We start from the raw sequence: 13,998 nt of genomic DNA, 5'->3' as shown, positions 1-13,998 counted from the left end.
ATCAAAATTTAGTTTGCGACTTCAATTTCTTTTAAGATAGTAATGTGTCGTTTGAGGACGAATTGGCTGTCATTTCTGCCGGAACCAACGAACGCAAAACTCCTTCAGTGGCTCTCGTGATCATTTTTACACTCTCTCAAATGTTTCAATGTTTCTAGAAAGTACGTATCATTCTGTTTTTTAACGCAGTACGGTATCAACTGGTAAAGAATTTTGTTGCTGTTTCTAGCATACTGAGTGACAGCGTAAATGGTAATAGTTCTGAAATCTTTTAGAACTTACAATTTGCTTAAACTATTCAATGTAAACCTATTTGCAATTTACTTTCCCGAGTTGTAAATTTCGTTAATTAAGCTCAATTTAAATTAATTTTAAGTGAAGCTGCGAGGGAGTGTCGAATATATGTTTGGAATTTTCTTAAACAAGCCAAACGCACAGAGAGTAAGTTCAAAATACGACACAGGTTGTTAAAAAAGTGTCAGAAGCCAGCAGGACTGAAACCTATGAAACCGTTCGTTGGTGTCTTAAAGCACACTGTGGTGATTCACTCAGATCGTGACAAAAACGGACGGCAGTCAATTACTCACCATCACTGCTAAGTAATCAAATATGACTAAACTATTTCCATAAGTAATATTGACGAATTTATCACGATTGCAGAAACGTTTTAGAAAAAAGTTCTTCTTCTTCTTCTTCTTCTTCTTCTTATTATTATTATTATTATTATTATTATTATTATTATATTATTATTATTATCATCATCATCATCATCATCATCATTACTATTTTTACAATGGACAAGAGTAAATACCGGCTGAAATGGAGAGTAAAAATAAATCATTAAACCCCTCAGTGAGATTTAATTTCTATATCGAACTGAAAGAGAGTGGTGTTGTTTGATAAAATAAAGAAATGAATAAATAAATGAGTAAATAATAATAATAATAATAATAATAATAATAATAATAATAATAATAATAATAATAATTATTATTATTATTATTATTATTATTATAATAATAATAATGCGTGGAACAGAGCGGAAACGAATGATGAATAGAGTGGAAAAGAAACATTTATATAAATAGCTATGGTATATTCTCTTTACCTTCCCTTCGATAGTTTTCTTGTTTTGTTAGTTAATTTTCTCTCTCTCTCTCTTTCACACAATCAATCTCTGTCACTCTCTCTCTTTATTACGTTTTTGTTGATTTTCTCGATTTTTTTGCAGTGCTTTTATTACGCGCCAATCCTTGTTATTGCTTCCAAACGTTTGTAACTATTAAATTGATATAACCCACACAGTATAACATTCAAAGGAAATGGAGAAGAGTGTACCACTGTTTCAAACAAAGACTTTCGTCAGGAAGTGAAAAAACATTTTGAATGTTTCTACTAACAATGAGAATATAGATCTGAAGCGACTATATATAATTTGGGCTGTGTGGTAAGAAACATGTTTCCCAACTACATGGTTTTTGACTTAGTCTCACTGCTATATCCCTGAATTGACCAATGCTATGTGAGTGGATTTCATGGAAGGGAATTGAGAGAAACCCGTCGGATATATATATATGTGTGTGTGCACGTGAGTGCATGTATGTGATTTAGCGTTTGTGATTGTCCTCCCCACACGACTTGACAATGGGTATTGGTTTGTTTACGTCCTTGTAATCTAGCGGTTCGACACAAAATTACTAATTTTATAAGCATCAGACGTTAATAAATTAAGTACTGGGGGTTGACTTGCTCCACTAAACCAGTCAAGGCTGTGCCCCAGCATGGCTGCAGTTCAGTGACTGAAATATGTAAAAGATAAAAGATATATGAGAAGTCAAAAGTTATCAGTCAAAACTTTCTTTAAGTTGGCTTTACTCCCTTCAGCGCTCACGTGCTTAAAGGTGTTACTCATCTGGTTACGTAAATAGAGTTTGGCATTTCTTGATTTCTTTCTTACGCTACAGAGTATATACGCCGTTCTGTTGCCGGTGTGCAGTAAGGAAGATCCAATTCCTCTCGTTTGAACGTGTGTCAGAGGTGTGAAATTTAACACAGGCTTCCAGTAAAATAAGTAGGCAGTGCTCGACTGCATAGCAGTGTGTATGTGTGGTTGAAGAAATTTTACAATGGTCGGACAAAAGTGAAGCGCAAAGAGGGAACAAGACGCTCATCAAACACCACCACTGACGTGAAAATTCAACAAGCTCGGGAGATGATGTTTCTGGCGAACCGAGTGGTTATCGATAAAGCGGAATGTTCTCTGCATAGTAATCATGGTTCTACATACAAAATAATCCACGTACAATCTTTGGTGCTGAGAGAAGCATATCGAAGCGCATAGTATGCAAATAAGTACAAACGTGTTCAGATCTGCAAACGCTTACTCGATGGTGAAAACGATGAAGTGAAGCTTTTGGGGGAGAATAGTCTCAGGACAGAATATGTAGTGAAATCGCCAGTGAAAGAGAAATTTAAGATTCAGTCTTCCACAGAAAAGTGATGTGAACAGTTCGTTTTGGGTTGAAGTGGGGGCGCAAAGAGACTATACTGGGACGTTACTCGGAAAAGAGGTCTCCAGTCACATTGTAGCCCACAAATGCTGACCAGCAGGCTGAAACCTACAATTCGCACCAAACGCCGAGGTCTATTTTCAAATTAAGTGTTATTGTTGTACGACAATGAAAATCATTAGAAAATTGAATTTCGAGTCGCTGAAACACTCCGAATGCAGTCCAGATATCACACCTTCCGACTATCACCACTTTAAACCGCTCAAATGTTTTTTATGAGGTCGCCGAATTGCGAACGAAGAAATGCAGGAATGGCTGCGACACCATTCAAATGTCTGCGCGACCATTCGAAACCCTTTTTGCCGATAGAATAGGCATGCGTATGGATTGCTGGAAAAAGTCCATCGGAAAGCAAGAAGATTATGTCGAAAAACGTAACTGTTCAACCCCTGCTTTTACGTTAACAGAGTGCAGAAACAAGAGTGTGTGTAATTTCACACACACACACACACACATGTATATACATATATATATATATATATATATATATAATATATATATATATATATATATATTATATATATATATATGACATTGAAGACACACCTACTAGATCAAGGGTGAAGTATAACAAATGACCGACTGGGTTTAACATACATATTAGTGTAGAAAAAAGGATTTCTATCATAAGCATAATGCTAGATATTTTAGGAAAAGGGAAGCAGTCAATCATATTGTCTCCAGTATGGTACTTTATTTTATCCACCACAAAACACGGATAAGTAATGTTTATCTCTGCAGGATTTGAAATCACAACTCAAGGACTGTAATAAAAAAAAATGCTTTATATATATATTTTTTGTAGATCTCATACGCTTCTTCTAATGTACTGTTAATCAGTGCATAATAATGTTTTTTAATATTCTTAACGCAAGAATAGCAATTTTGAGGCAAGGAGTAAATAGATTGCATCGATCCTCGTATTCTTGAAAAGAATGAAACGCAAAATTGACTTCGGTGACATTTGAACTAAAAACGTAAGGGGTGAGAATTGCCCCTAAACATTTTGTACGGTGCATTAATTAATCAGCCAGACCCTCATAATAATGATAACTCCTCGGTCCGGAAAGCCAGGGAAAAGTTAACTAGACTCAAGACAGAAATTGTGGAGAGACGGGAAAAATGTTGAATTTAATTTCATCCCACTGTGTATTCAGTTTAAATAATCTTACTTGCTTTAACTTTGCATTTCGTCAATCTGGTTTCAATAAAATAATTAACTGTCATATACAGATTCGATTCACTTGAATCAGTTCCTTTCCCCTCACCCTCACCCTCATATAGTGCGTTGCATTGTGTCAGGATTGGCTGAAATGGGAGTAATATAGACTGAAATACCTTGTGGTATAAAATAATTTTTAGGCAAAACCTGCTATACTCAGCTCCATCCCCATCTAATCCTACCTTAATTTATGGCATTGTGCCTATGCGAGAGGAAAAAAAAAATCATCATCATCAGCAGCAGCAGCAGCATCGTTATGGTTAATATTGGTTTCAAGTTTTGGTGCAAGGCTAGCAATTTCTGGGGAGAGGCTAAGTTGATTACACCGACTCAAGTGCTAATTGGTACTTACTTTATTGACACCGAAAGAAAGGCAAAGGCGAACCTCGGTGGTATATTAACGTTCTGTGTTCAAATTCCACTGAGGCGAACGTCACCTTTCTTCCCTCTGGAGTCAATAAAATAAAATAGTAGTCAATTACTGAGATAGGTGGCATCTGTTCCTGTCCTCTTCAAAACGTCTGGCCTTGAAACTGAATTTGAAACGCTTGATTGATTGATTGGTTAGTAGACGCGTTAGAACGTTGGACAAAAAGACGGCTTGTGAGAATCTTCGGAAAATTTACATTCTATGTTCAAATGCAGAGGAGACAAAATAGTTTTTCATCTTATTAGAATCAATTAAATAAAATACCAGTAATGCACTGAGGTCGATTTAGTCGACTGAACCCTCCTCACAGAAGTTTTGGTTACGTAGTTGTGTTGGAAATGATTGTTAGATTTTTTTTATGAATCTAATCGTTTTAACATTTTTAACAGTTCCAGCAGTTTCCTCAAGTCCACCTCATCGTTTCATTAAAAGTGTTCTGTCATTTTACTTTGCTAGTTCATCTGTTCGTGGTCCATAATGTATCCCATATGTTCTACATCACTTGTTTGTAATATAACGAGTGTTACATATTTAGTTTGGTGGTAAATGTGTTTTGTATGAACTACGTAAAAATTTTGTAGAATGTGTGTTGCCTGATTCGTTGGCTGAAAGCATGGTTTGTCACCGTAGTGGTTACTGATTACGTAAGATTAATCGTCATCAACATCATTCAATTACAAGAGCCAATGATAACAATTCTTCTCCACTTATTGCAGGTCTTTTTCTTAATTCTGGTCTCCTGGCCAGGGAATAAGCCCTGAGAGTCAACAGTATTTAAACTTAGACACAAAATGCTGGACGGGATACCCCACGGTATCACATCAAACTTGTTTGAACTGGAACTTCATATACCGTCTGAAAATGAAAGGCAAGGTGCACCGCGACGGTTTATGAAATCAGAGAGCAGATGATCGTTCGGTATCCGACGTTCCAACAACTCTGCCAGTTAGCTCTCATGTTAGAGGACTTGGCTTCAATTATTGCATGGTGATTTTGCTGCGTATATGCTGGGTTTGTTGTCATATGTTGTTGGAAAAGTCTGTAATGTATGTGTAGTGTCTAATTTTTCCTTGTGACTGTTTCATTTTCTGCTTATGATATGTGAGTTGTTGGCGGAGTGTTGGTATGTACCTCGTATGTACCAAGTTTCGGCATAATGCCCAATGTACACAGTTGCCGATCGTGTCTACTGAAATATTCTACCTTTGCAGGGATTGAATAACAAAACTCCCACCGCTCTCTCTCTCTCTCTCTCTCTCTCTCTCTCTCTCTCTCTCTCTCTCTCTCTCTCTCTCTCTCTCTCTCTCTCTCTCTCTCTCTCTCTCTCTCTCTCTCCGTGCGTGTGCATGCGTGTGTTCCTGTGCATGTGTATACGTATGTGTGTGTGTGTGTGTGCTATCTGCGGGTACATGCGTGTGCGCGCGCGTGCGCGCGCGTGCGTGTGTTCAATTGCCTCATCGAACTGACTATGTAAGCAGTGCTTAATGTCAAGGTACTTTTTCATCGTTTTCCGTCAATATCTCTATTCCCGTAGTGTTTGTTGATAGGCATAGTTTAAATCATATCTTCGGTTACTGATTTCAACCCATATATATATATATATATATATATATATATTATATATATATATATATATATATATATATATATATTAGAGTCGATTAAATAAAATACTAGTAATGCACAGAGGTCGATTTAGTCGACTGAACCCTCCTTGGTTACGTAGTTGTGTTAGAAATGATTGTTATATTTTTTTATGAATCTAATTGTTTTAACATTTTTAACAGTTCCAGCAGTTTCATCAAGTGCACCTCATCGTTTCATTAGGAGTGTTCTGTCATTTTACTTTGCTAGTTCATCATATATATATATATAATATATATATATATAATATATATATATATATATATATTATATATATAATATATATATATATTGCATTTTCACTTTGCCCTCGTGTCTATCAATGATTCAGGTTACTGAACATGGAATGAGCTTTGTTCTCCAATTTGTTAGTAGAATACTTTTGGAGTTCCTTGCTGATTATATCTTTAATTCATTTTTGAAGTGTTTTTCGATTTTACTTTTATCCATTTATTTTTCTCAAGTGTTGGTGGCTTGTAGTTTGTATTTGAATGTTTCAGTATATATATAGAGAAGTGTGTTTACGATTCCTTCGTGACCCTGTATTACATTCATCAATATCTCTCTGTTTACTTCTAACTACTTTTGTATTCACACTAATGCTACATTGCAATACTCCGCATTTCTATCATTTCTAGTTATGCGTTGCTCTATTCAATACATTTGTTAATGAGTTCAAACCTAAAGAGAATAAAAGAGATAAAGAGTTTCCTTGAAATATTCTTCTTATTGAGCATAAAGACAATTTCAGTTATCTTCTCAGTAACTTGTAACAATACGGTTGTATCCTTTGATACATTCCTTTCGGTCAGTTTTTCTATTCACGCGCCAAGAACGTATTGTTCTCTACATATGCGACCATTCTATTGTAGAATATAGCTGTAAAGGCTATGTGGGTTGTTGGAGAGCATGTTATACGCTTGTAGTCTTGGTGGGTTTCGAAATTTGTTGCAGTGTGGGAACTAATATTGTTATTGCTACCTCCAGCGACTGTTAAAGTCTGTCAGCTTATCAACTCATAGAATGCTCCTGTTATTGATTCATAAGTATTCTTCTGATGTTTCAGCCTGGAGGTGAAACCTTCTTAAGCCCAGAGGCTTGTCTTCCAATGTTGTTATATGTTCTCCGTGTTGTTAACGCGTATATTTCCGGCTTGTTTTCGTGGAATGTTTTTTAATGTAACGTTCTTCAATGTTATATCTTTTTAATCTCTGAAAGCGGATATTTTCTAAAGAATCCGAATGTTTTCCGTTGCATTTGTTCGTGTATTGAGTCATCATATTTTTGTTAATTTTTCTAGAAAGATTTATATATTGTCATCCGGGTTCTTTTACACTCGCTTCGTTACGTAAAGTATCTATTTTGTTATTTAATTTAATATTCATTCCTCAATTCTCTGGGGGTACTATATTATTATTCTATAATAAAGAAATGTTTATTTAACCCCATATGGTTTATTGCCCGGATTATGCAAGACTATAGGAAATTGCTTGAATGGATTTTAGAATTAGCTATAACATTGTGATTCTACTTCGGTTTTGTATTTCGTTCGCATCCCTCTCCCCTCCCACCACACAAGGGAGTACAACTATAAATATTTACGGGATGACAAACAAATCCCAGCAGATCTGAGACCGAGCTGATCCTCAACAAAAGGTCAAACCTTCAAACAGGTCTCGGATGGCCAATGCACTCAGACGCACAAATACACAAAACACAGAAGCACACATACAGGCAGGCACGCGAGTGCACACACAACCACAAACATATGCATGCGTACGTACGCACACATTCTCTTCATTTATCCTCATCCTTTCCTTCTCTCATAGGCAACCACGCATCTACATACGCACATACAAGAATAGGTACACACAGACACGACTAATTCTCAGACAGACTCAAGGCAAACCTTTAAGAGAGAGGACATGTCATTACTGTGGTCACTAATAGCGATGAAAGAACTTTAACAAACAAACAACCGATTGATTGTTTAACCAATACGCTAAACAAACGATCGATTAGTTAGTTGTTTAGATTGACTTACAATAAAGAGGTGATATTGAACCAGTGCATGTGTTTATTAGTGTTGGTGTAATGTCCCTCTCAAGACACAAGATCGTGATTTTGTTAATTCTCATTGTACGCTGCTGAAAGCATCCTTTAATGTATGTTAATCATTGCGAGGGTATTCATGGCCGTTACTTCAGTTTGTTCTAAATATCTATTAAGCTGTGGATACCTGCGGCGTCGGCTTCTTGTTCAGCTGCTATGGAATGTTGTCGAATTCTACAAACAGCAGAAGCTAGATGTGCAGTCACTAATGACATATAATGATGAAAAGTGTTAATGTCTATGTAACTTTCAAGTAGTAATAATATCACTATTAGTACCATTAACTAAACTACCATCAGGTATACTGTTTACCGTATTAACAAATAAATTTTAGCACTCACTATAACCGAGATTTATGCGTTTATTAGCTACTAGTTGGATACTAAAACTTATATCTTTTAACCTTTATTTGTTTCAGTCATTTGGCTGCGGCTATGCTGGGGCATCACCTTGAAGGGCTTTAGTCGAACAAATCGACTTCCAGAACTTTTTTTTTAAGTATAGTACTTATTCTACTGGTGTATTTTGCTGAACTGCTAGGTTACCGGGACGTAAACACACCGACACTGGATGTCAAGTGGTGGGGGGGGGGGGGGACAAATACACACACAAACGCGCGCGCACACATACACGCGCACACACTCTCTCTCTTTCTCTCTTTCTCTCTCCGTCACATACATACAAACACATATACATATGTAAATATATACACGACTGGCTTCTTTCAGTTTCCGTCTACTGAATCCACTCACAAGTTTTGGGTCGGCTCGAGGCTAGAGTAGAAGACATTTGGGGCCAAGGTGCCAAGCAGTAGGACTGAACCTGGAACCATGAGGTTGAGAAGGAAACTTCTTACCACACAACCACACCTGTGCCTGGATGTATGGATATTTACATTCAGAGTCAATGCATTTACCTGTCTGTATGATGTAACGGTTTTTTATAATTACCTTAATAAAAGAAAACAATTCGGAACTTTTAAACGCTTTTGTCCGAATTATTTTTTTGGTTTTCGATCCATAATCACGTTGACGTGTCTTGCTTAAGACTAACATATCTCCACAGGTTACACGACTATCCATGAGTTTATTCTTTTGTAGGTACAATTGTTTTAATGCTCGCAAATATTTCTTCTAACAAGACAAATATAATATTTAATATGACGGACCTTTTATAATTTCGAAATCGTAGATGAGGCAATTGTGTCGGCTTACCAAGATTCATCATCATCATCATTATCATCATCATCATCAACATCATCATCATCTTCATCACCTTCGAAACAGTGGACCACCTAATTTCAGGGTGTAAAATTTTAGCAACTATAGAGTTTAAATCAGGACATGTCAGAGTTGGCCAACACCTACATTGGTTAATATGTCGACATTATAAAATCAAAACTGCTGACAAATATTGCAAGCAACACTCTGAGGTTGTAAACCAAGGGAGAAAATGTAACGATTTTTTGAGACTTTCCAGTACATACAGACCAGACCATCAAAGCTAATAAATCAGATACTGTTGTGAAAAACCAAAACAATAAAGTCTGTTTATTGATTGACACGAGCATACCTTGTGATCATAATATCTAGGCAAAAGAATTTGATAAGCTCAGAAGATATAAAGATTTGCTGATTGAAACCAAAACAACGTGGCATCTCAAGACGGTTACAATACCAGTGATTTTAGAAGCACTTGGAATGATGACTGCCTCTATAGCTCAGAGGTTAGAGCACTGGTCTTGTAAACCAGGGATCGGGAGTTCGATCCTCCCTGGGGGCTAGTACTCAACATACTTCGCTCCAACACTTTTTTTCTGACAATTTGTGGTGCACCTGAGTACTGTATACAATAATTTCTTTATTATTATATTATTATGAAAAAAAGGAACTGAAAATTAATTGAGGGTGATTCCTGGCTTACCATCCATATATGAAGTGAAAGAATTGTTTTAACTTGTATGTCACACATATTGAGAAGAGCACTGTCGCAGTAAATTTTCTTTCCTTTTTTTCCTTTCATTTTCTTTGTATTTTTTTTTTCATTTTTCCTACTTTTTCCTTCTATCCTTTTTCTGTCTTTCTTTCATCCCCTTTTTTCTACCACATGAACTTGTAAATGAACAATCTCATGTGCTTATTTAATGGCCTACCTATGTATACAATGAGTTCCTTTACCCTAGGTTAAAGATGCTAAATGAAACACTCATGTTTCCAAAGGTGAATTATCCAAACCCCAAAGAATCCCTCTCAACACATGGCTATGATGCTCCCCCACTACTTCTGCTCGTGATCAGAGATGCACAAATTGTCAGCCACTAAGAGAACGCTCAAATGGTTAAGGTCAAACACCTGACAAGCAAAGCTGTGGTATTAAGCAGAACATTTGCTGTAGCCCATCATTTATACCAAGACCAAACAATGTATTTGATAACACCTTCCAATCAGTTAAGATCAGAAGCCATGAGAGCTTCTGCCTGGTACTGCACCGGACCATATATTATTATTATTGTTGTTGTTGTTGTTGCCTGCTGCTGTTGCTATTATTATTATTATTATTATCATTATTATTATTATTATTGAGCGAGAGACAGCGCATACCATCAAAGTCACATTGCGGTACAAATAAATCCACGAAGCCCAATATATCTAGCCATCTGATAAGAGTAGACCAGGCAAAATCATCACAACCATATGTGCGCGGCATGGTGAGCTCATACCAAGATAAATAGCGCATGACCTTGCAAGTGTGGCCCAGTTAGAATTTCCTTGTGGTCGAGTAAAACCTCCAGCTCGAAAAGTCTTTTTAATAAGGATTTTTAAGGATGATAAATAAAGGACACGTTTCCAGAAGTGAATTATTAAAACCCCGCAAAATACCTCTCAAGACATGGTTATGATGCTCCCCCGCTACTCCTGCTCGTGATCAGAGATGCACAAATCGTCAGTCACAAAGGGACATACTCAACTGGTTAATGTCAAGCAATATTCAATATACAGCATATATTCTGCAGTGGTATTGATCAGAATATTTGCTGTAGCCAATCTTTTATACCATGACAAAAGATATACATTATTATTTGATGAAAACTCTTAGCTTATTTTGCTGTGTATGATGGAAAGTGACAGTTATCCTCAATCAGTAGACTAACGTGATACTTGGTTTACAGACCATGCTTCAAGAACTTTGTGAAGAACTCTTGCAGTTCCAAGCCATGATGGATTTTTGTAGATGTTCTATCTGTACATTTGTACCGATCTTTTTGAGCCATGTTGGTAGTTCAGTGCTGATACTTCCAAGCGCGTTAATTACTACTGGTATCATGTCCACTCTTCATTGCCCATAACCTTGGTATTTCCCACTTCAAATCTTAATAGATTTTCAGTTTTTCTTCTTCTTTCTCTTTGATCATGTTGTCAGCGGGACATGCTATATCGATTATCCCTTTTTGTTCACCACAAAAATTTCAGGCTTCCTATGTTTGATCTGAAGGTTCTAGAGAATATTGCAGTCTTCCTTCTGGGTAATTCCTGCTGGGATTTGGCCATACAGAGTCTCTGCTCTTTGTAGGCTGTGATTTCCACAGAGCTCCCAAAGGATCATTCTTCCCACATTGCAATGCCTTCTTCTTCTTCTTCTTCTTATTATTATTATTATTATTATTATTATTGTTATTATTATTATTATTATTATTATTATTATTATTATTGTTATTATTATTATTATTATTGCTGTTGTTGTTGTTGTTGTTGTTGTTGTTGTTGATGTTGTTGTTGTTGTCGTTGTTGTTGTTCTTCTTATATAAAGATGAGCTGGCACAATCGTTAGCACGTCGGGCAAAATGAAAGCGGAATTTTGTCCCTCTTAAGTTCTGTGTTCGAATTCCACCGAAGTTGACTTTGCCTTTCATCCTTTCGGGGTCCATGAAATAAGTATCAGTTACGCACTGGGGTCGATGTAATCGACTGGCTCCTTAAACCAAAATTTTAGGCCTTGTGTCTATAGCAAAAAGGATTATTTTTTATTATTATTATTATTATTATTATTATTATTATTATTATTATTATTATTATCATTATTATCATTATATTATTATTATTATTTATTATTATTATTATTGTTATTATTATTATTATTATTGCTGTTGTTGTTGTTGTTGTTGTTGTTGTTGTTGTTGTTGATGTTGTTGTTGTTGTCGTTGTTGTTGTTCTTCTTATATAAAGATGAGCTGGCACAATCGTTAGCACGTCGGGCAAAATGAAAGCGGAATTTTGTCCCTCTTAAGTTCTGTGTTCGAATTCCACCGAAGTTGACTTTGCCTTTCATCCTTTCGGGGTCCATGAAATAAGTATCAGTTACGCACTGGGGTCGATGTAATCGACTGGCTCCTTAAACCAAAATTTTAGGCCTTGTGTCTATAGCAAAAAGGATTATTTTTTATTATTATTATTATTATTATTATTATTATTATTATTATTATTATTATTATTATTATTATTATTATTATCATTATTATCATTATTATTATTATTATTGAGTGAGAGAGCAGTGCATGCCATCAAAATGACACTGGGGTAAAATATACGAAGCTCAGTATACCCATCATGACTATCGGTCTGATAAGGGTACACTAGGCACATGCATCACAACCATATGTGCGCGACATGATGATCTCATATCAAGATAAACAGCACATGACCTTGCAGGTGGGGCCCAGTTAGAATTTTCTTCTGGTCGAGTAACCCATCCCGCTCAAAAGGTCCCTGAATAAGGGTGGTTAAGGATGTTGAACGAAACACCCATGTTCCCAAAAGTGAATTATCCAAACCCCAAAGAGTTCCTCTATACATATGGCTATGATGCTCCCTCACTACTTCTGCTCGTGATCAGAGATGTACATATCATCAGTTACTAAGGGACATGCTCAACTGGTTAAGGTCAAACAACAGACATGCAAATCTGTGGCATTGAACAGAATATTTGCTATAGCCCATCTTTTATACCAAGACATAACAATGTACATGATAACACTGGTATTGAGTAGAATATTTGCTGTAGCCCATCTTTTATACCAAGACCAAACAATGTACATGATAACACATTATTATTATTATCATTATTATTATTATTGTTGTTATTGCTATTATTAATATCATTTTATTAGCTTCTTCCAATTTTGTTTCTGATTCTTGCCGAGTGTCTTCCTGACATTTAGGACGAAGACAAAAACACGATACATTAGTATGCCACTAAAATAAACACACCAGATTGTTCATTTACAAAGCTATGTGACATAAAAAAGAATGACAGAGAAAAAGGAAAGAATGGAAAGACAAAAAAAAAGAAAACAAAGATGATGAGGAAAAAAGAAAGAAAATTCACAGTAACATTGCACTTCTCAATACTTGTGATGTACCAGTTAATGCAATCTTTTGCACTTCCTGCATGGATGGTAGGCCAGGAATCATCCTCAAATATTTTCATTTCCATTTTTGATCATTCCAAGTGCTCCTACAATCACTGGTACTGTAACCGTTTTGAGATACTACATTTTTTTAGATTTCAATCAGCAAATCTTTATATTTTCTGAGCTTATCAAATTCTATTGCCGAAATATTATGACCACAAGGTATGCCCTTGTCAATCAGTAAACAGACTTTATTATTTTCGTTTTTCACGACAGTATCTGATTTATTAGCTTTGATGGTCCGGTCTGTATGTACAGGAAAGTCTCAAAGAATCGTTACATTTTCTCCCTCCGTTACAGCCTGAAAGTGTTGCTTGTACCATTTGTCAGCAGTTTTGATTTTATAATGCCGACATATTAACCAGTGTAGATATTGACCAACTCTGACGTGTCTTGATTTATGCTCTACTGATGTTAAAATCTTACACCTAGAGATTGGGTGGTCCACTGTTTCGATCACATCGTTGCAATATTGGTCTACTACATTTTTCAGTACATTGGCTTGGTAGTTCCGAAAATGTAACGATTTTTTGAGACTTTCCAGTACATACAG

At 36.1% G+C, this 13,998-nt stretch overlaps 1 non-coding gene across 1 annotated transcript; it reads left to right on the top strand.

The window, feature by feature from the left end:
- The first annotated feature begins 9,687 nt into the window (after positions 1 to 9,687).
- Positions 9,688 to 9,760, top strand: Trnat-ugu. The gene has a single exon. It is a non-coding gene; the product is annotated as a tRNA-Thr (tRNA).
- The last annotated feature ends 4,238 nt before the right edge of the window (positions 9,761 to 13,998 follow it).

Source organism: Octopus sinensis, linkage group LG6, assembly GCF_006345805.1.
Source record: "Octopus sinensis linkage group LG6, ASM634580v1, whole genome shotgun sequence".
NCBI classification, from domain to species: domain Eukaryota; kingdom Metazoa; phylum Mollusca; class Cephalopoda; order Octopoda; family Octopodidae; genus Octopus; species Octopus sinensis.
The sequence above is the reverse complement of the archived record's forward strand: the minus strand, read 5'-3'. Positions and strand labels throughout refer to the sequence as shown.